Source organism: Lissotriton helveticus, chromosome 5_1 (genome assembly GCF_964261635.1).
Source record: "Lissotriton helveticus chromosome 5_1, aLisHel1.1, whole genome shotgun sequence".
In the NCBI taxonomy this organism is placed as follows: Eukaryota; Metazoa; Chordata; class Amphibia; order Caudata; family Salamandridae; genus Lissotriton; species Lissotriton helveticus.
The window spans coordinates 361,066,836-361,087,990 of NC_136065.1; the positions used below are offsets into that span (position 1 = coordinate 361,066,836).

The window sequence follows — 21,155 nt, forward strand, 5'->3', positions numbered from 1 at the left end:
TGTGATTTCAGGTGACAAATATTTATTTATACCTTACAAATTAATCTCAACCCTACGTTTCCCTACGTGAGTAAATTCACACACAGCATTGATACTGGCAGCGATAATCAAAATGTATAGTTTTTTTTAGAACACACCCTTAACCAGCAGCACTAACAGAATATTAGTCAGCTGTGGTCCCCACATACCACAACAATCACAGGCTCTAACAACCAAGTACTTTCACTGGTTCTGTGAATCGCTACACAGACACAACTCCATTGCATTTCCATCAGCGATTGGGATATCCTAAAAGCATTACAGCCTTTCTGCCTCGTTATAAACCTGAGTCACTCAAGTAACGCCCTCCAAGGGTCGGCATTGCTCTTGCCAACAGTCTATAATGGTATAATATTGCCCAGACCTGTGGTCATTAATGGCACACATTCTTGAATTCCTACCTTTATATCCCTCCCAGCTCTGCCTGTAATCTTAGCCAGAGTTTACAAGAAGTTGTACTCGGTTCTTGAGCTGTCCAATATCTATAGAGTAGGCTCATCAGCTGTCCCATTCACAACACAACAATGTGTTCCATTCTTTTATCAAATGTATATTGCTTGTGTCTGCTGCTCATCTTTTGAAATATATTGCTTAGCCATCTGGGAAAACATTAGCACCAGGTCCACATACACAGCTGTGCATCATTGCAATTCAGATGCCTTCACGAAGTAACAGTGTTTAGACACAGGTTGGCCCGTAATTGAGAGGATTTAATGTAAAATAAATATTTTTCTAACTGAAACCTCATGGTGAGTTCCCCGAGATGGGAAAATGGGTTCTATGCATTGTATGTTTGCAAGAAACTGGGGTTCTGTGAAAAATGAATGAAGTGTAAGGCGCTGAAGGTCACACAGATAATCAGGTTTTGTAGGAAGCTGGAGTATTATGTGGTGATGCTGATTAGCCTTCACCATGCAATACTCTCTCAATACCCCAAAGATGGTCCTTGGATTTACAATAATAAACCCTTAGCTCAGTGAGAGGGGCCAACTTTCACAGGATGGTGCTTTATAATGGTTGGACGATGTACCACACCCCTATAAGACTTAATAAAATGGTCTGGGCGGTAAGTGGGAAATGCCCCAGGTGTGACCAACGATGGGATTGGAACCATGTTTTTTTGTTGTGTGCTGTGTTGGAAGACTATTGGAAACATCTTTGTTCAGATTTCACTTAGACTAGGCCAACAGGTTGAACCATCTCCCTTTTCGGCACTCTGCGGCACTGCTGCAGATTCCCTGTTTAGGTAAGAAGGTGCACACTTGATTTGTATCTCAATGGTGGTTGCTTGCTTGATTATTACTAAATATTGGAAGTCTACTACTGGATCTACGTTCTTTGAATGGTGTAGGAGGTTAAAGATAGTCAGCCAAAGGGAGCTTTGGTATCATAATCAGATCAATAAAATGGCTTATATGAAAATACGGGTTATGTTTGCCTCAGAGTAAGAAAGTTGCTATGCTGTCACACATGACCACTTGGGGTATTATGGGTTGGATGTCCATGCGGCATAGGTGTAGGGTACCATTCCAGTTTCTTAAGTTTGGAGAAGCATTATTGGCACTTTATCATACCAAACTGTAAGGTATCTAATCATGTAGCTGCTGTTATTGGGGTGCATGAATTAAGCACTTTAGGTGATATATGCACTTTAGTGGAGCTCTTTAAGGAGGTATATGGTTGGATGTTCATATGGTACTGGGGCATGGCAGCGTTCCTGTTTGTGAAGCACTGACCAGCACAATTTCCAGTTTATCATATCAGGCCACAGGTTATTCAATTAGGTTGCAGTGGTCATTGAGGTGTTCAACTATGCACTTTAGGTGACATTTGCTCTTTATTGAAGCTCTTTTTATAAGGTTTTGAAAAATAAATTGGTTGAAGTGCCGCCTACATTGATTTATATGGATTTTTGATAATTGTATGTATTATATTGTTATGTATAAACCTATATGCCTTGTTTAATAAGAAAAAAATAAGCTGGCAATGGCAGAGGCAGAAGTTTACTATAGCCCTTACCAGGACATTCAGTGGCATATTCAAGAATCGCCTTGAGTTTGATTGTGAGAATCAATGGCGGGTTTCTGATCAAATATTTATAAATAAAAAATATTTCTGCATGTTTCTGACAATTCCAGTTTTTAGTTCTGATGTTAGCCAAGACATTTTAGATTTTAATAAAATGATATGTATAATATACTTATAAGGGCTTTCAGCGAATCTTTGTCTTCCATTGGTCTGTTATTATATCATTCACATTTTTCTATTGCCCACTACTAAATACAGCATGCTGCAGTGGGTCAGGCCACTTCAGCTATTGGATAACGTCACAGTGAGTGATGGCATTATGACCTTTCACAAAGAGAGCACACACACACACACACACACACCCACACGCATGCACGCACGCACACACACACACACACACATGCACGCACACACACACACACACACACACACACACACACATGTTCACCTCAGTGCCAGGGGCTTCTATGGCAATGTGTGATTTTTGGGATCCAAAAATATTTTTGCTTTTAGCCTTTTGTTTGTAGATTGAGGTGAGAGGTGTGGCGCAGTGGGCAGAGTGGCTGACTCCTGAGCGGAGCGCAGAGCTCATTGTTCGATCCCTGGCTCTGGCGGCAGCTCAGTTCGGCATCATGTGACTCTGGGCAATAACTCACTTAATCTCCCAACGTCCACCAGCGCCTGGATACCCTTAGGGGTGATGAGTCGTGCTTGACAAATCTGGAATTATTCATTGACAAAGGTCTGGCAGCGCCCACAACAATAAAGTTCTGCAAAATCCATGGCAAAACAAAATGCGCATAGACAAAGGACTACGAACCAGAGCCAGATGCACTGCTTTGCCAGTGCTTGTTTACATTTGGAATGTGACAGTTCCTACTTGCAGCCTGAGTGCAGCATATTAGAAAGTGTAACTAATTATTAACATGTACTCACAAGGTCATAGTTGGATTCGAGCCGGGATGCTACCAGCAAACCTTGCACAGTAACTGAGAATGCAATGGAAACATTAATCCCATCCATAGGATATGGGAACCTCAGCGGATATTTAAACATATTAATGCAGCAGTGAGGCAGTGAGGCTTAACATTGGGCTCTTCTATAACAATTTACCCTGCTCCAGTTACACACATCAGTGATACTAGCAGCCCGCCCCAGCGTTGCCTGGGGCAGAAGGGGGCTGGGGGCAGCATTTCCGGATTGCGGCAGCGTTGCCCGGGGCAGAAGGGGGCTGGGGGCAACATTTCAGGCTTGGGTGCACTTCCGCCCCGGCCCCCGCCCGCCCCGACATTGCTCAGACCGCCTCCCGCCTCCCTCCCGCCTCCGCCTCCCGCCTCCGCCTACCGCCTCCCGCCTCGCCTTTGCCTTTGCCTTACCTGAGCCGTCGCTCTTCCCCGCGCTCCGGACTTCACCGCCGCTCCTCGCTGCTCGTCACCGCTCCTCCCCGCCTGTCGTCATCACGCACGTTGCGGGCAGCGCTAGGTCGCGGACAGCGCTACGTCGCGGCCGGCGCTACTTTTAGGGGACTACTTTGTTTTTAAAGTTTAATTTTTTAATTTACGTTTTTTTTTATTTTGTGCAGCCTATGTCCATCTTCACACCCTGAGGATTACAACAATGTATTGGGTGTGTGGATTGGCGCTGTGGTTCCCGAGTTTACCTTGCCAAAAGGTTTCTGTTCTCTCTTTATAATAGTAGTATAGATTAACATTAACTTTTGATATCTAATACAGGTGTTGACAGCACTACTAGAAATGTAATCCGCGAATACGGTATGTATGTATTGTACTTTTACTGGGTGAAAGCTATGTATATTTAGTTACTTAATCATAATTACTTTTATGTAAATGTCACACAAAACGCAACCTGTTAGCAGTTGGGAAGGCCCAAATGTTTTAATGTGAGATTTATAGATTTGAAAAAACACAAAATGAGATTACACTTTTGTGATAAATTCGGAACAGAATCTGCAAGTAACTTGTTTTTTTAGGTCTCGCCTGAGCCAGCGCATGCGCTAGCCTGCAGAGACGTGCACAGCTGCCATCTGGCTTTCCTCTCCCCTACCCCCTCCCTTCTCCCACTCCCTCCTCATCAGCTTTATTTTCACTTTCGTGCTGCGCGTGAATACCCTCACCTCCCCGACCCCCTCCCCTTCTTCCCGCCCCCACCCCTGTTCATTCATGTTCACTTGATCGCGATCAGTTTCACTTTCACACGCGGCAGCCACTTTTGCTTGTTTTCTGCGATGTTGTCTCCCTCTGTTCTTCTTTATCTTTGACATGATCTCCCAGCTCTTCTTTCCTTCTTTGTGTCTCTCAGTTTTCTTCCTTCTTCCTCTCTCTCTCTGTGTTACTCTTTGCCTCTCTCTCCCGCTCCACGTCTCTTTCACCACTCCGCGCTTTATTGCAGCCTTGCATTGCCCGTCTTTGCCTCTCTCGCCATCAGTCCCCCCTTCCTTCACTCGCTCGCTCTCTTCCAAAGCAGCTGGTTGTAAATCCGAGCCCTCTCTGGGACATGCTCGGCACTCCTGCGCCTGTTCACTCGACCACCGCAGCGTATATTGCAGGGGCCGGCGAGCTCTTGGCCATAACAGGGGCAGCTCCAGCCGCACTGCATGTTGCACATTCGCTCACGCTGGGCCAGGACCCCGCACATCTTCCCGTCTTCAAGCTGTTTTTCAGTGGTGCCCTCCCCATCCCCGAAGGCCCTGCCACATAATCACCAATGGGGTTCAGTCCTCTTATTAGATGTCCCAGAGAAACCGTCTCATTACCAGTCACTTGTGGCTGCTCTTTTGTTTTTCAAGGTAGCAAGTCATTGCCCTTCAGAAACAGGATCCGCCGTCTTTACACCAAGGGAGGTTATGTTCAGCCTGCTGATTGCAGGGGCAACTCTCAGGTCACTCCGAGGAGCATTAAAGGTCCTGTCTCGCCAGGATCACAAAAGGATCAGGTCCTAACGGCGGAGCTTCAGCAGCAGTGTTATATCGCATCTCGTGTCTGGCCTCACCCCCCTAAGTTGTTGAAACTGGATGTACTTGTTTTGCAAGTGAGGTCCAATGTATACTTATTTGTTACTTGGGGTCTTAAGACCTTTTATATTTTATTTGTATATGGTCTGGGTTCCAATCTCGATTTCTTCTTTTTTTTCTTCCTTTTCTAAGTTTTAGGTTTGGTTGCACAAACACAACAGGCATTGTATTGCCAAATCCTTAAAAAAAATAAAATAAAAATGGATTTTCGCTTTGGTATGTGGAATTCCTGGCTTGGCAGTTGTTTGAGCTGTCAAGGCATTGCTTGAGGAACGGGTTTTAGAAGCTTCCTTGTATTCTTTTACAAGCATCAGCTTATTTCATTGACTTTACAGGATTCATTCCATTCAAGTAATGCATTGCCTGGGTAGCCAGGAATATTCAGAAAGCCTATCATTTTCTTTCATGTCCTATTACAAATATTTGTTGCATGAAATCATTGGTGTCCAGTAAAAAAAAACATTTCAGACAACAGATAATAACAAGCATTGGCATAGCCAATAGGTCTCGCTTTTGGGACCTTATAAGTGTTTAGTCATTCAACAGTTGATGTTGTTGCACCAAGGATATTGTGCTGCATAACTAAAACTTATAAGGGCCCAAAAGCGAGACCTATTGGCTATGCCAATGCTTGTTCTATAAAAAATGATAATAACTCATCTTGATTCTTTTCCAGAATTGCAGTCACCAGCTGTAATCTTCTTGATGGCTGCATTATCAGGTTACATGTAATCATTTACTTTAAATATGTTCAAGCCATGTTTTTGATGCTGTACTTTCTAGCAAAGTTCAGTGGAACGCCAGAAAAGATCGGTGCTGGTGCCTTGTGGATAAATCCTAGCGGACAAATTACAAATACATATTGTGAGGCAATTTGTTTTAGCGCTGGTCCAAAAATCAGAATACTCCTTTTTTCCCCAAAACTTTCCTCTTGCTGCCCCGACGGCCACCTCGTGCTTCACTCCCTGCAGTCTCTAGGAAGGCACAGGCTCCCACCAAATCCAGACGCTGCTCTAATGCTATAAGAGCAGCACCAGGATTGGTCTGAGCGGCCTGGTCTGCTGCTCAGACACTGCCTGGAAGCCTGCAGCTTTTCTCCATCCCGGCTGTAAGCATAGGTGGGTTGGAGAAATAGAAGTGCGCATGTCTGTTTGTACGGCCTAAGACAGCCAGCCAAACTTGCATGCGCACTTCTAGGTGACCACCACTCCTGCCTGTCATGCAAACACCATCTGACAGAGCCCCTCACAGAAAAATAAAATTATATCATTGTTTTAATATTTTTTTATTTTTCTGTGACTGACTCTGACCAGTGGGGTGACGCTCCTCCGCCATTACGGAGGAGCCGCCCCAGCCAAAATGGTAGTCTTAGACAGCAATGAGGGGAGTCCTTCCAATGTAAAAAAACCTGATTACTACTGCTATAAGACCTGATGACAAAGATGTGGCACAGCACAATAGACACACTATGAATCTAATCTAGAATTTAAGAAAGGGCAGAGAGATGAGGAACAGCTCTGCAACAGAGAGGGCTCTTGCAAAGGCATATGAAGCACATATTTCTCTGGACCAGGGTCAATTCCAACAAAAGCATACAGTGGCTCCAAGACAAACATCAACGTGTAAACCAACGCTGCAAGTTCAGTTGGTGTACCAGGGTAAAATAACCCAACTCTGCTGAAAGCCAAGTAGCAGTGTTTAGGGCACATCCCTGATCTGACACCTTCAGGTTCAATGGGCTCCAGGTTGTTGTGAATGCAACGCTGATGTCAATCCCAAGACTGAGAGGTTAGCACAAGAATATAGACTCATGATGATGGAGGCACTGAACAGGCATTGTGGCACGTGTCATCAGTGGAGAGGGGGATGGACCATTGAGGTTCCATGAGGTTGCTATAGAGGCAAACTGAGCTCCATGAAAGTTGGAAGAACTTTTGAGGTAAAAGTTTGTTAATGTTGTGTGACGTCAATCTCATGTCAGGCGAGCTTGGCCTTGTGAAGCGTTTGTGCACTGACCTGTTGCATGCTCACCACATGACTCCTTGCTTTGTTCTTGCCCTGGTACCTCATGGTTATGTATATTGTATTTATATGTGTGTTTATATATGCTGCTTGCCTCTTTCTAATTGCTCCACTTAGATCATCTCCGATTTCTAGTTCTCATACGTGTCTGTTATGTGTGCTGCCTACGTACCAGCCTGTGTACCAACTTGTTGCCCCCGCATTGCATTTCCAGTGCTTTCTGATTGCACCAACAGCTGGTATTAGGTGCTGTCTTATACCTGAATGGTTGCCTCTATGTCAGAATAACCCAAATGAAGATTTGCCTCCTGTGGTACGTCACACCTTATTTTGCTTCTACTTGCCTTTGTCACAACTTGCCTGATCTTGTATCATAAGTCACTTGTGCCAAACTTCACTTTATTTATTCCCTCTGAAAGCTCTTTCTATGTAGGATGGACGGTCCTGTTCATGGGATATACAATTAATACTTTTTGTAATTTTTGTGTGTGTCCGTCTGCTAAAAGCTCCTACATGCACAGTAGGATTGAGCTTTTATTCATTGCTTAATTTGTAAAAAAAATAAAAAGAGAAAAGTAAGCACCAGGGCCCTCCTCAGGAGGCCATCGCAGCTTGCACCACCCATTGCTACTGTCGTCGCTGCCAATGACAGCACCTACACAACTACTAACCATCTCACTGCTACAAGTTTGAAAATTCAGACTGTTCAAGGCAAGTAAAGCAATAGGAATGGCTTTCGTAGCAGGTATTAGTTGTTCTAGCCCGTTTATCGCGGCCGAAAATCCGCCACGATGCAGCGGCTTTAAAGAAAGGGTGGGGCCTCGTCGGCCAACGGACATGCGCAGCACTACGGAGATAGTGCTCGCGACGGTCGTTGGCCGACAGAAGAGGCAAACAGGTTTAATGCATATTGAAACTGTTCTGCTCATCTTTAAATTACACAAACAGCGCCACCATGGGTAAGCTGTTATAAGTGCCGGTATTAACAATTAAGTAATGGTGCCGAGCACTGGAAACCACCGGCTCAAATTAAGGACTGCATTTATTGAACATATATCTCTCTCGTCAACTTTCGAATATTGGAAAACATGCCTCTTATGTCTTTGATTCACCTTGCTACCTCTTGCCTGAAGGGAGTTGGACACCTTAAAGAGATTTGGGTACCGTAACGTCCTATTGGGGCTCCTTGATTATGTGTCCTGCCTCCTATATGTTTGGCTTTAGTACGGTGACAACATATTTGTTTTGCCTTAAAGTAGACCTGCCTCTTCCATCAATACGCTGCCAGCCAGCTGTGTCTGACTCCCTGTACTACCTAGATCTGACAGTGCATTTTTCAACCTTCTTCTTGTTTCCTATCTGAACAAACATTCAATGTAGCCCTAGTAATCTCTTATAGGGTGCATGTCCCTGAGAGTTGACCATGGTTTGGTGATCCTAAACACTACCACTTCTTAGAGGAAGTCACAGTTGCTGTTGGACACCTTGATTGGCTGCCTACTGATGATTGTTTGACAGACATGGTATACCGTGCTGGACATCAACGGCTCCGAAGGGAAAATGTAACGCTAAGCCGATGCATGGTGTGGCCGTGCACTGCAATTACAGACAATACATTTTCAACTGAAATGATCATTACATGTGCACAGACATAGTTTTACTGTGCACAAACGATAATGTTTGGAATTGTCATCAACTAGTGTATTGATGTGTTTAGTACAGTAGGCCTGAATTGGTTATGGTGACATGCTAATAATTACAGCTATAGGAATGATTGGTGCGCAGGGGAAGGTTATGCATGAAGTCCTAAGTCTGAAAAGTTATGACAAAGGCAGTGTTCTGGCTTTTTTGTGAAAAGCATTTGTCTAAGCCAGAGGGCGTCTTACAGTGAATTGGTATCCCACTATATTACAGGCTTTGGAGAGGTATTGTGTTACATGCAATCTCACAGTAGTACGAACGTGTTTCGATTTTGTTTACCCACCCTGAAAAACCTGAAAGTAGAAGACGCTCACTATGAGGATTCCTAGGTTTTACTGAGAGGGGTTGTATATTGTTTTGCAAACTACAAATATTTAGATATTTGTAATGTTATACCTGTATGCATTATGGTTGCCAGTTTATGTGCAATTTTGTAGGTCTCTGTTGGATATAGTGTCAAACCAATGATAAAGGGTCCATTCCTTAGGTGTGAGAACGTTTATAAAAAAATGTTATGACAAATACATAGGCCTTATTTACCTATTATGACAAGCATGTGTTAAAAGCAGAAGGCTTTTGAGGGTGGATCGTTGCTACACTGTGCTAAGCTTTGCAGGCAGGTATTTTATTGCACAGAATCTTGCAGTAGTCAAGGATTTTGGTGCTGGTGACCCACCCAAACAAACAATGGGGATAGAAGATTTGCGCTATATAATAATCATTATTAGGGTCTATTAGTAGGGCTTTTATATTGTTTAGACAGCTGTAATTGTGTATGTATTAATAATTTTAATATGGTATATTTGATGGCTGTCTTGTGGGAACACAGTACGTCTGAGTTGGTTATGGTGACAAGGCCTGATTGTTTAAAATGAAAAGTTATGATAAAACCTGTAGGCCTGTTATATTGATTGTAAAAAGCATTTGTTAAAGTCAATAGGCATTTCAGGGTGACATTTCATTACTCTATATTATAGAATACAGATGGGTATTTTGTTGCATGGAGTCTTATCAAATACCCTCTCTACCTAACCTCTCTCTACCTCATCCCTCTCTTTACCTCACTCCTCTTTTACAATCTGACCTTACTGTATGTCCCCTACATCCAATGAACACTATTCTCACACAACTCCATCCTCCTTTACCACACATCTCTACAACTCTCTCCATTTCTCTACTACCTTATTTCACTCTACCTCTCTCTCAGCCCCTTCTCTACCTTATTACTCCCCCTCACCTTTTGTTTCTCTCTCTACCTCACATCTCCCTCACTACACCTCTCTCTACCCCACAACAACCTCACTACCTAACTTCTCGATGTAACTTCACCATTGGTTCACTATATCATCTCTCCACCTTTCCTTTATCTCATATACCTATGTTTCCTTTCATTCATCTCTCTAAATACGTTACTACTCACTCACAGAAGCACATCCCTACTCAACCTTCTTCTCCATTTCAACTCACCTTCTCCACCTCATCTATCTCTCTTAACTTCACCACCTCGTCCTCACACAACTCTCTACCTCTGTACTAATTGCTTTAAACAACTCTCTACCTCTCTACTCTCTAGCTTCAACAACTCTCTGGCTCTGTACTCTCTACTTCTGGTGTTCAGGTCTCTTGACTTCCTCTGTGTGCTCCAAACCACATTTTACTTACTAGCCTTCTCCCTACCTTTCTCTCTTCAACACCACTCTCTTTACCTGTTCTGGTTTTCTATTCTTCTCATTTTGTTCTTTTCCTCTCTACTTTGCATCTATTTGTTTTTCCAAAAGTGTCTCTGTCTGGTTCTTACTGTCTTTGTACCTCTCAAATTCACTTCTTTTTCTATGTTACATTTCTAGCTAACCTCTTAGAGTACTGATTTTCTCTGCTTCTCTCCACATTTCCTTCTCCCTATCTCTATCTTTCTCTACCAGATAAATCCTTAGTTATTTAATTACCTCCCTTTTCTACTCACATCTGTCTCTTTCTGCCTATATTGATCTTTTCTTCTGCGTACCCCGCCATTCTCTGTTTACTTTACTTCTCGCCCTACCACACATGTCTTTTTTGCATCATCTCTTACTCTACCCCTTTCACCTTCTGCTTAATGTCTCTCACTATACTGTCCTCTTTATGTCTCTGTCCATCACGTGTATCCTAATTCATCCCATTATTCTTACTCACCTGGGTCACAGGTACCTTTCTAGTCAGAGAGGTCCATCCATATAAAGAGGCGAAGAGGGACAGGGGAGGTAAGAGAATTTAGGAGAAAGATTTTAGATTTTAACCAATGGAATGGAGAAATTCCTCAGAGCAGTGCTTTGATTTTCACTATGGCAGCAAGAATGGCAGTTTCCAAGTGGGATATATTTGTGATTACAAATATTTGGCAATTTAGGGGATGATTTAAAATTTGGCGGATTGAGATTTGGCAGTCAGGGTGATGGAGTAATTTACTCTGTTACCTTGACTGCACCTCTGCCTGCCAAATTGTGAAATTACTGCAAAGCTGGTGATCATTTCTAACTCCAAAACAACAATAGAGGAAGTGTAGAGGTAATGATAGAATCACCCTCCTAACTGATCTATATAAACAACAGGATTCTGATTAAGCATGACACTAAGGGATTCTTAGTGTGTGAGGGGTATTTTAAAAGCACATAGTGCCCTCGTCTTGTCATCTCAAGAGAGAGCCTAGTTCCACACTTATTAAATAGATAATCATCACAAAAATTAAAATTAGTCACTATTACACATTGATAGAATCCTGTTGTTTATATAGATAATTTCTAACAGCTTTGCTAGGAACCTCACGGCAGAGACAGAGTTGTCTCTGCCGTGATTAAACTTAAGGTTTCCCGCATTTAAATCGGGGGCAGACCACGGTTTTGGCAGTATGGATACTCTGTCACTCTTGCGACACAGTATTTATACGGCCAAGATATAAATCAGGCCCTAAATCTACAATTTTAAGCACTATGTGCATACGTCTTGCCTAAATATTCGGTACTAGTCCACTAGACACCAAACAAGTCACTCTTAGCGTGTTTTTGCTATCATGGGAGTAGCTAGCTCTCTAGACACCGAATCCCACATAAAAGGTATGTGATGCAAATAAAAAAAACAAATTCAAAACACAAAAAGAAATGGTTTCATCAATGCTTGCTCAAGCTTTATTCTGGTACTCTTTGAATGGCAGAACACCAATCAGGTTGAGCTTTCAGCTGTTTTTGAGTGCCCCCATTTCTGAAGGTGTAATATATGATTCAATATTGGTTGGCATCATGAAGGCTTGGATGAATCGTAAAGGGGTAATACATTCAAAGGTGTTTCAAACAGCGGGCCCCAAAATATATAGCTTGCCCAAGGCTTCATAATTTTTAAGATGCCATTGCATGGACACCAGCTTGTAGTTCTACAGTTCTCTCAACCTCAAGTAGGACTGCACGCTTCTGAAAGTTTAGGAATCTACGCAATATGCTGCCTAAGAATACTGGACACATCTCTTTTTACAATTTGTTTGTGTATGTGAACTGTAAATGTATCTTTATTTCCTCAGGGATTTTCCTTTAGTTTTATAGTTATGCATGATTTGAACTGTAATCTGTATAGCTATTTTTATATGTAATGTTCATAGTTTTATGTCATTGCTTCTTGTTTCCTATTTGTTGGCACATGAAGCTGTGTTTTGTGGTGCTAAACAATGGCAATGTTCTGGCATTGACATAACTACAAAGAGGGCAGTGTTTTGATATTTCCAGAACACCAAAGTGATGGCCATGATCTGAGCATGGGGGTAAATTCATCAAAATGCCAGGGGTAGCTGAAGAAACATCACACACCATTTGGCCTTTACTTTGACTCACACGCACACATGACTATACATGCACATACATTCATGCACTACCTCTCAAACACACGTACCTGCAGGCTTGCATTCAACATACATTAAAAAGTATTTTACGTACCGTAGCTGTCAGAAACGGTCATATTCCCGCTCATTATACTCAATTTTGGATTTCTCTAATAGTGAATAATATTATTCATTGTTTGTGTAATAATGAATTTGACACCAAAACAAGGAAAATGATGCTCCAAATAGCATCCATTAGAATGAGCTGCTCCTGTGTTGCAGACACTGGTTTTGACACCTCTAAGGCCAGGGGTCACAAAAGCAGGCCTAAGGGTAATATAGAGCAAGCCAGGAGTCGCAGCTGCTACCCCTGGCGACCCCTAAATGACGTCAATGGATCTGAGGTAGCCACAAAGATGGCGCTGTTGAGGTACAGATAAAAGTCCAAAGAAGGATCCCTTCTGGCACATAGAGAAGTGTTCTCTGCTTCCCAAAGCCTCTACATGATGCTTACACTCTAGACTAGGTTTGGTTTTGAGACAACACTGGGTGAAAAGTTTCAGCAAAAGAAACACAGGTCCTAGAGGAGTCTTAACTGAGTCCTACATTATCCTGGGTGTCTTCACTACTACATAGACTTCAGCTTTTCTACTACGGGATTTTTTCTTAAACCCTAACTTACAAGGGACTCCGCTCTCTGGCACTATCCTACGTTTCAGCTTCCCTATCGACAACTATATTGAAAATAAAAACGTGCAGATTTCCGGTCTGCTATTTTACTAATGGGAGTACTTCCAGGTATGTTTAAGTTGCAACCATAGTTAACTATGAAACGTGCGAATTACAACAAGAATTTTAATGTATTAAACAGTTACTGGGCACACGTGTAAGGTAAATAGTACAGATACTACAATGTTTTACACATAAGAATTTGGTCGACACCGGTTGAGTGAAAGGTACGTTGTTTTATGGAGATTTCTTTCTTTCTTTCTTTTTTTTCAAAACATATAACGCCAGCCGACACGTGTTTCGTCAACAGGAGAGATCTCTTCAGGGCTGTAAGGGAGTGAAGTAAATCTAAGAACCGGTGATAATTCCAACCCGGTGAACGGGTAAAACTTAGGGCCGTCGGTGCGGTGGGGCAGGGTGTAGATGTAGTCACAGACGGGTGCCTCAACAAGAATTTTAATGTACATTTAATATTCTCAGCGATGATGATAGTAGTTCATTCAATGTAGACTTTCTTTCACCTTTCTTTGTGAACCCCTAAATTCATCCACAATGTGCTTCACCTCTGAATCTTCGACAGCTGACGTTTCTGATCCAAAAAGCTGAAACATGTGCTCATTTTATCTGTCATGCTTGAGCTGTTAACCAATTAGATATTTCCTGCCCATGGATCACATCCCTTGTAATGTTTGCCCCAAAATCAAAATGGCAAAAAGTGTGCATTCAAGGGATGTATCCGATTGACTCTTCGGTCATGCCCAATTATTCTCAAATATTATAAATGCAGCCGGGCATCCATAGGGAGAACGTCAGACTCAGAGATCAGGACCACTAAGCTGCAAAATGGTAACCTTGCCATCTCCATGAGTATGGGATTCCTGGACTAATGCGGCAAATCTGAAAGCAATTAGCAAAGCACGGCCACGTAATCCCCCTGAAATGCACCAATTATTATGGCTAATGGCAGAGCTACGCATGCCTGATCTTTTAAAGCTCTATCTTCTGTTAGCTGGGATCTTTTTCCACTAAAAACAGAGTCCATGAATCAACCAATAATACTAATGAGTTTTTTAATATAGCACTGCATGCCATACGTATGCCATGTGGAAGCAAAATTAATTGCTATTACCAAACTCTTATTGTACTCATTTACCAACAGGCGGAAGGATGGAACACTGAATCAGCCTGCCAATCACCGCAGGTTTCAGCAGCAAATGTTCTATCAATCAATCAATCAATCAACCAGGGGTTTATATAGCGCGCTACTCACCTGTGAGGGTCTCAAGGCGCCACCCTGCTGCCCCAAGGTTGGCGTCGCACTAGAGAGCCCAAGTACTGATTGGACATGCTAGCCTCTGAACCTCCCAACCTAGGCTTGAACATTCTGTAATGCATACCTTAGAGGCTGGCAAGAAAATCAAGGAATATGCTACTCCACAAAAGATTACCTTGGATCTTTCATAAGTTGCACAACTAAACCAATATGTTAATACAAAAAGTGAGCCACAGGTAAATCATGGAAACACAACTCGTCCCATTTAAATGCCCAAAGATGTGCCACCACAGTGCAAGGAATGAGGCTTGGTATCCGAAATGAGGTACTACTGGGAGAATCCGTACTTCCGGATCAGATTCCGCCTAGTAATTTCTTATTATCCCATTGAGTTTCACTAGGAGATTTCAGCTCTATTTGGGCCTCAATGGATTTACCTCTCTACTCGTAATGAATGTTGTAGTTTTTGCAGGGTTTTTGCTGAAATGCACACACTGTTTCTGCCTGGACACTGGAGGGGAGCCTGTCACATCTTAACATTTTTCCAAGCCTGTTGGTGGCTTTGATAATCTCCGCATATGCAGTATTACTGAAAAACATCCAGTGGCAGCTCCTCTGCGAAGGAGTGTCGCCCCACTGCCAGTAGCGGTCGGCAGTAGGTGTTTCTGTAGGGCGGTGACAGGGGGAGGGGCAGGGTGGGGGGTAGTAATGTATGGATTACGGAGTTTTACAGGTAAGTAAACATTTAAATAAATAAAATGAATTTCGTTGCGCTCACTGCATCACAAAATGTGCAAAGCAGTGAAGGATAGAACAAATACAATGATAATAACTCGAAGCTATTATCATTGTATTTGTTCTTGCTGTGCAGCTTTGCGGGCGGGCTGGGCTGCTCTGCTCTCAGAGCAAGGGAGGAGTGGTCTGCCCACTCCAAGTGCGCAATGAATGTCTGGCCGGCCCTCTGGGTCCGTCCAAAACAGTCATGCGCACTTCACATGTTCTCCATGCAGGCTGCATTACAGTCTGCATGGAGAACATGCCCAGGTCGCCATTCCCTGGCTGACCGCCGATCCACAGCGCTCAGACCAAATTGGCTTAGGGGAGGGAGCCTGGCTGCTGCCTGTTCCGGCCCCGGAGAGGAGAGGCTGACACGTGTGGGAGAGAGGCGAGAAGGTAATTTTTTTAACTTTTTTTTTTAACCTCACCTTTCCTCTCCAACTGTCTAGCTCCACCACCCTCGCCCACCCCACCACTCCCAATCCGTGCCAGGCACTACTGTGAACACCAGTGGGCAAGTTACAATAACTCTGTTATTGATCATGCAACTCAATTTCCGCCTGCATTCACAATTTTTGTTGGAAATGTGGCAGATGTTTTGTGGAAATGCTGCGTTCCCATCCAGGCATGTTGCAGGAGTACAGCAAGTTCCTCCTCAAAAAGGTAGAAGAGTATATGCCAACGCAAGGAAAGAGTAAAAAGACAAAGTTCTCAGAAGAGGTGTAAGATGCCATTGCCACAGAAATGTCCATAGATACATCTATCTGGGTAGCAATACCAGATACCAGACTCATCGATGTATCTGCTGTATCCACTTCCCAAAGAAACATTGACATGTTGAAGAACAGATGAAAATCCTCAAGATGAGGTTGCAGCAACTCATGGGTGGAATCACCACACATCCGTTGCCACTGTACATCGCCATTTCACAATATTTTGGCACCAAAGGCGTATTTTGCCGCTTCCTCTACATTTTCGACTATGAACTGTGGAGACCTGTTATATAATATTCTATTGCTAAAAAGCTGCTGGTGCTTGTTGCGCCCCTAGGGAAGGTCCATCACAAGCCACTCCCTGTGTGGCTTCGGTATAAAAATGGCCCTGCCTTTATAGAGGGATTGGGGCAGAGAACGTCATACTCGTTCAACTGTACTTGTAGACCTACATCCATGCGCACATTTTCTGCTCATTATTCTCATATCCCTAGAGGTGACACAGATGAGTGTGACAATGACTCATCTGTGAACTAAACTAAACCCAATACTACTCCAGTCAAAGCATGAAGTGTTCCAACGCAACCAGTGCCAGTCACCTACCAAAGAAAAGCTGCCCGGTTGCCGGTGGGTAGTTATAGTCAGGACGCAGTTTCTATAGGAAGAGCGTTTTTTCATTTGCCAATAACATTGGCATTATTTGACGAATCCTTTGGACATTTCTAAAACTAGTATGACGCTCACTTCAGCTGCTGTCTTGAAAATTTCATGGTGATCCGTAAAGCAGGGGCTGAGAAAAAAGAGGGCCCCAAAAAGCGTTTTCCCCATGTTAATTCCTATATGTTATGTTATAGAACGCTTATATAGCGCATGGCTACCCCAACAACGAGGCATCCCAGCGCTTGCAGACAGGTCCAATCACATAACAGCCGGAGGAATGCGGCAAGATATCTGTTCACCGCAGAACCCTAAATAGAGGAAAACAGCCAGGTTTTTACTTGTTTTCGAAAATGTAGGTGGTTTGTGATGGAACGTACACCTAGAGGGATAGAGTTCCAGAGTTTTGGGGCCAGAAACTTAAAGGAACGGCCACCAGCTCTGCACCTCCGGATCTTGATAGTACAGGCAAGGAAAAGGTCCGCAGACCGGAGTGCACGCTGCGGAACATAAAAGGAACAGATTCCTTGCAAGATTTTAGGACCTAAACAATGTAGCATTCTATGCATAACACACAAGGTTTTAAATTGAATGCGCTGTTTAACGGGCAGCCAATGGAGCCTTCGCAAGACCTGAGAGGTATGGCAACGTTTTGGCAGGCCGAACAGGGTGCGAGCTGCGGCGTTCTGAGCTTTCTGTAGTCTATTGATGACTGTCAGATTGGACCCAAGCATTAATACATTGCAATAGTCTAGATGGGATAAGACCATAGCCTGGACAATTGTCTGACGGATGGAAGGTTCAAAGAAGCCAAGAATAGGTTTCAGAGAGCGCAGGCGACCATAGCAAGTACCAGCTATTCTCTTTGCATGGGAGTCCAGGGTGAGAGCATCATCTAAGATCACACCCAGATTCTTAACTTCCTTCTTAGGCGTAGGCGGTGAGCCCAATGTAGGGGGCCACCACCACTCATCCCACTTTTGAGTGTCCGGACCAACCAGGAGGACTTCAGTCTTGGATGAATTTAACTGAAGACAGTTCTCCGTTAGCCAGCTGGAAATGGCCAGGATATCCTCTTGGAATTTGGCTTGATCACCCACGATGTTATTAGAAAAGGTGAAGATCAGCTGTGTATCGTCCGCATAAGATATTAATTCGATGTTACGTTCCCTGGCCAATGTGGCCAGGGGGCGGACATACACATTAAACAGCGTGGGGCTGAGGGCAGAGCCTTGAGGAACACCACAGCCTAATGGAAAACTGCCGGATGAGTACGGGGGAGCGTGAACCTGGAAGGAACGGTCAGATAGAGAGTTTAGCCACAACTACAGCCTGAACTGCTGAATGGAATTACACCACATTTGGCAAAAAAGTAGCTGTTGCTCCAGAAAGTGACCTTTTTGTAAATTGCCATAAATCCCTTCAGCAGTTTTGGAAATATTAAGGAAAATCCTAATTTGTATATATAGGGAAGCGGATCCTCCAATGATCTGGCAGTGCTCGTGCTCATATCTGATTGGCTGCCAACACTTCAAACCAGGAAGTGTTGGCAGCCATCTTGGGACTCGGCTTGAGCTGAGCCCTACAAAAAACTTTTAAAAAAGAGAAGGAAGTAGGGTAGGAATACCTTGACATCTCAGGCCTCTTGGGGGAGTGTCCCATATGGACCCTGCCAGGGCAAAAATAATATGTTTTTGAAAAGAATTTTGGCAAGAGCCACGATGGAGCTGTGACTCCTGCTGACAAAAAAAGAGAAGAGTGGGCTACTGCGCTTCTCTAATATTTAGCCCCTTGGTGGGCCAGGTAACTGAAAAGTAAGAAGGGGGTGCATGGGGCCCCGCTCCATGTGCCCTAGGGATCGCCACCTGCCCGGAGCTAATAGAACAGAAATGGGGGGCTTGCGGTCGCCCGTATCCTGGGGCCCAACACCTCCCTTGGGCTAATTTATTTGTTATGTGGGGCCTCAAGGACCCCCCTGGGGATCACCACCTCCCTGGGGCCAAAGGCAGTTTTAAAATAGTAGGGGGGCTCCTACTTTGTGCTGGGTGTCCACCCCCTGGAACTAGCTATTTGCTGTGGCTTGGCAGGAGCTGTAACCGATCCTGCCAAGTCACAGCAAACACTTCGCTTCCAGCAAGCAAGAGCTGACAACATGCTCTTGATTGCTGGAAGGGGAGCAATCGTCTGTTTCCCTACCCGCTGTCAAGTGGGCAGGTAAACAGACAAATTGCTTTCAGACACAGAGAGCTGCATGTTCAGCAGCATACTGTATCTGAGAGCAATGCCAGCTCCCTTAGGAGGCGCAGAGCTGGCAGGGTTCACAGGGATCTTCAGGCTCCCCCCAGCAGTCTCAGTGCTGGGCACCCAGAAAACCATGGCTGAAACGGGATTCCAGGGGCCAAAATTAGCCTGGGGAGGTAAGGGCCGCGCACCCCATCCCCCATTTCTAAATGCTGGGCCCTGGAGTCCCCGAGGCCGAAAGTGGCCGGAGTAGGGTGGGGGCGCACGGCCCTCCCCGCTATTATGAATAAAATAAGAAAAAGAAAAGGTTGGGCCAAGGGAGATGGGGTCTACGGGACCAAAACCGGTGTAGGGAGAGGCACAGTTTGACCCCCCCTTCCCTATTCTAAATAAATATTTGTAAAAAGGGCATGCCCCAGGGGATGGGGTCTCCAAGGCCGAATCCGGTCCCCCACCCCTATCAAAAATATATTTTTTTAAATGGCGGTCTCCTGGGGAAGTCATCAGAGGTCTCGCACCTTTCCTCAGCCAGTCTGCAAAGAAGCCTCCTGGCGCGCAATTGGTTTGGGGATGAAGTCCCCTTGGCTGCTGAGAGTCCATGGGGGCCAAGAACTCCTTCCTGTTACCTCCATTAAGTCCAACACAGCAGGATTGCTGAGAAGTCATCGGAGGCGTGCCTCCTTTCTCCGCCACTCTGCAAACACGTCTCCTCGCGCACCACTGGTTGGGGATGAAGTCCCCTTAGATGCTGAGGGTCCTTGGGGGCCCAGAGCCCCTCCTGTTACCTCCAGTAAGTCCCACACAGCTGGATTGCTGAGAGCTCATCCGAGGCCCCGACCCATTTATCCAGCACTCTAAAAGCGTGCCTCCTGGCGCACTACTGGTTGGGGGATATAGTCCCCTTTGATGCTGAGGATCTTTGTGGAGTAAGAACCCCTCCTGTTACCTCCAGTAAGTCGCACACAGTGGGATTGCTGAGAGCTCCTGGGAGGCCCCACACCCTTTCTCCACCACTCTAAAAACATGCCTGTTGGAGCACTACTGGTTGGGGGATGAAGTCCCCTTTGATGCAGAGGGCCTTGGGTACCAAGAACCCCTCCTGTTACCTCCAATAATCCCCACACAGCTGGATTGCTGAGAGCTCATCTGAGGTCCCACCCTCTTTCTCCATCACTCTGCAAACACACCTCCTGCCGCACTACTTGTTGGGGGATGAGGTCCCCATGGATGCTGAGAGCCCTTGGGGTCCAATAACTCCTCCTGTTACCTCCAGTAAGTTGCACAAAGTGGAATTGCTGACAGCTCGTGGGAGGCCCGCCACCTTTCTCCACTAGTTAGGAAATAAAATAAAAAAGTATTATAAATTCACTGAAAAAACCAAAGGTTACAGGGACGTTATAGTTAGGATATTTCAAAACAATGATACATGAAAAGGCTGCTTATGTGTTTTTCCTAGCTCAATGTGACTGTATAAATCAGATACAGTAGCATATGTGCTATAGACCAAGAAGTGGTGTCCTCTTAGGGTGATAGCTTTGCATAATGTCAGATAATCATACAGTATTTTTGTGTAAATGTGATGCAGAGGTCGGCTTGGTACCATACGTGGCCTATAAAGTCAGTTAGATGTCGTCTTCCCTGGCCTTTGGTGGCACCAAATGGATGCACATGCATCCCATTGCACCTACTATGAAGTGTGCAATTTGATAGAATTTAAATTGTGCTGAATCAACAGAAGTTTGCCTTTGGGGACCTTGGTGTATGTTCCTACATGTTTCATAAAGATTTGATGTATCATCAGCTTAAATTCAGGTTGTTAAATTCCATGTGGGGCAGGGCAATTGTGTGGTCACGGCATGGTAGGGCAATAAATACAACAAATCCATCAATGATGATACAGCAGTTTTTTTTCTGGATTTCTAGAGAGATGTCCTCTACAGCCGAGGATATGGTGTAAGGGATGCTGTCCAAATTAAAAACGGTATTTCATGAGAATTTGGAGGGTGCTACTAATTTGTGTGTGATGCACCATGAAATCAATCCTCCTTCTCCTACATTGCATTAGTGGTACCTTTTCTCCTACTATGAGCAGGACCACTGGGA

The 21,155-nt window shown here is 44.3% G+C and overlaps 1 protein-coding gene across 1 annotated transcript in view; it reads right to left on the reverse strand.

Annotated features, from left to right (window-relative positions):
* LOC144753162 (uncharacterized) overlaps positions 1–21,155 on the reverse strand; it is a 1,401,110-nt gene that overhangs the window by 332,620 nt on the left and 1,047,335 nt on the right. The window lies entirely within an intron of this gene.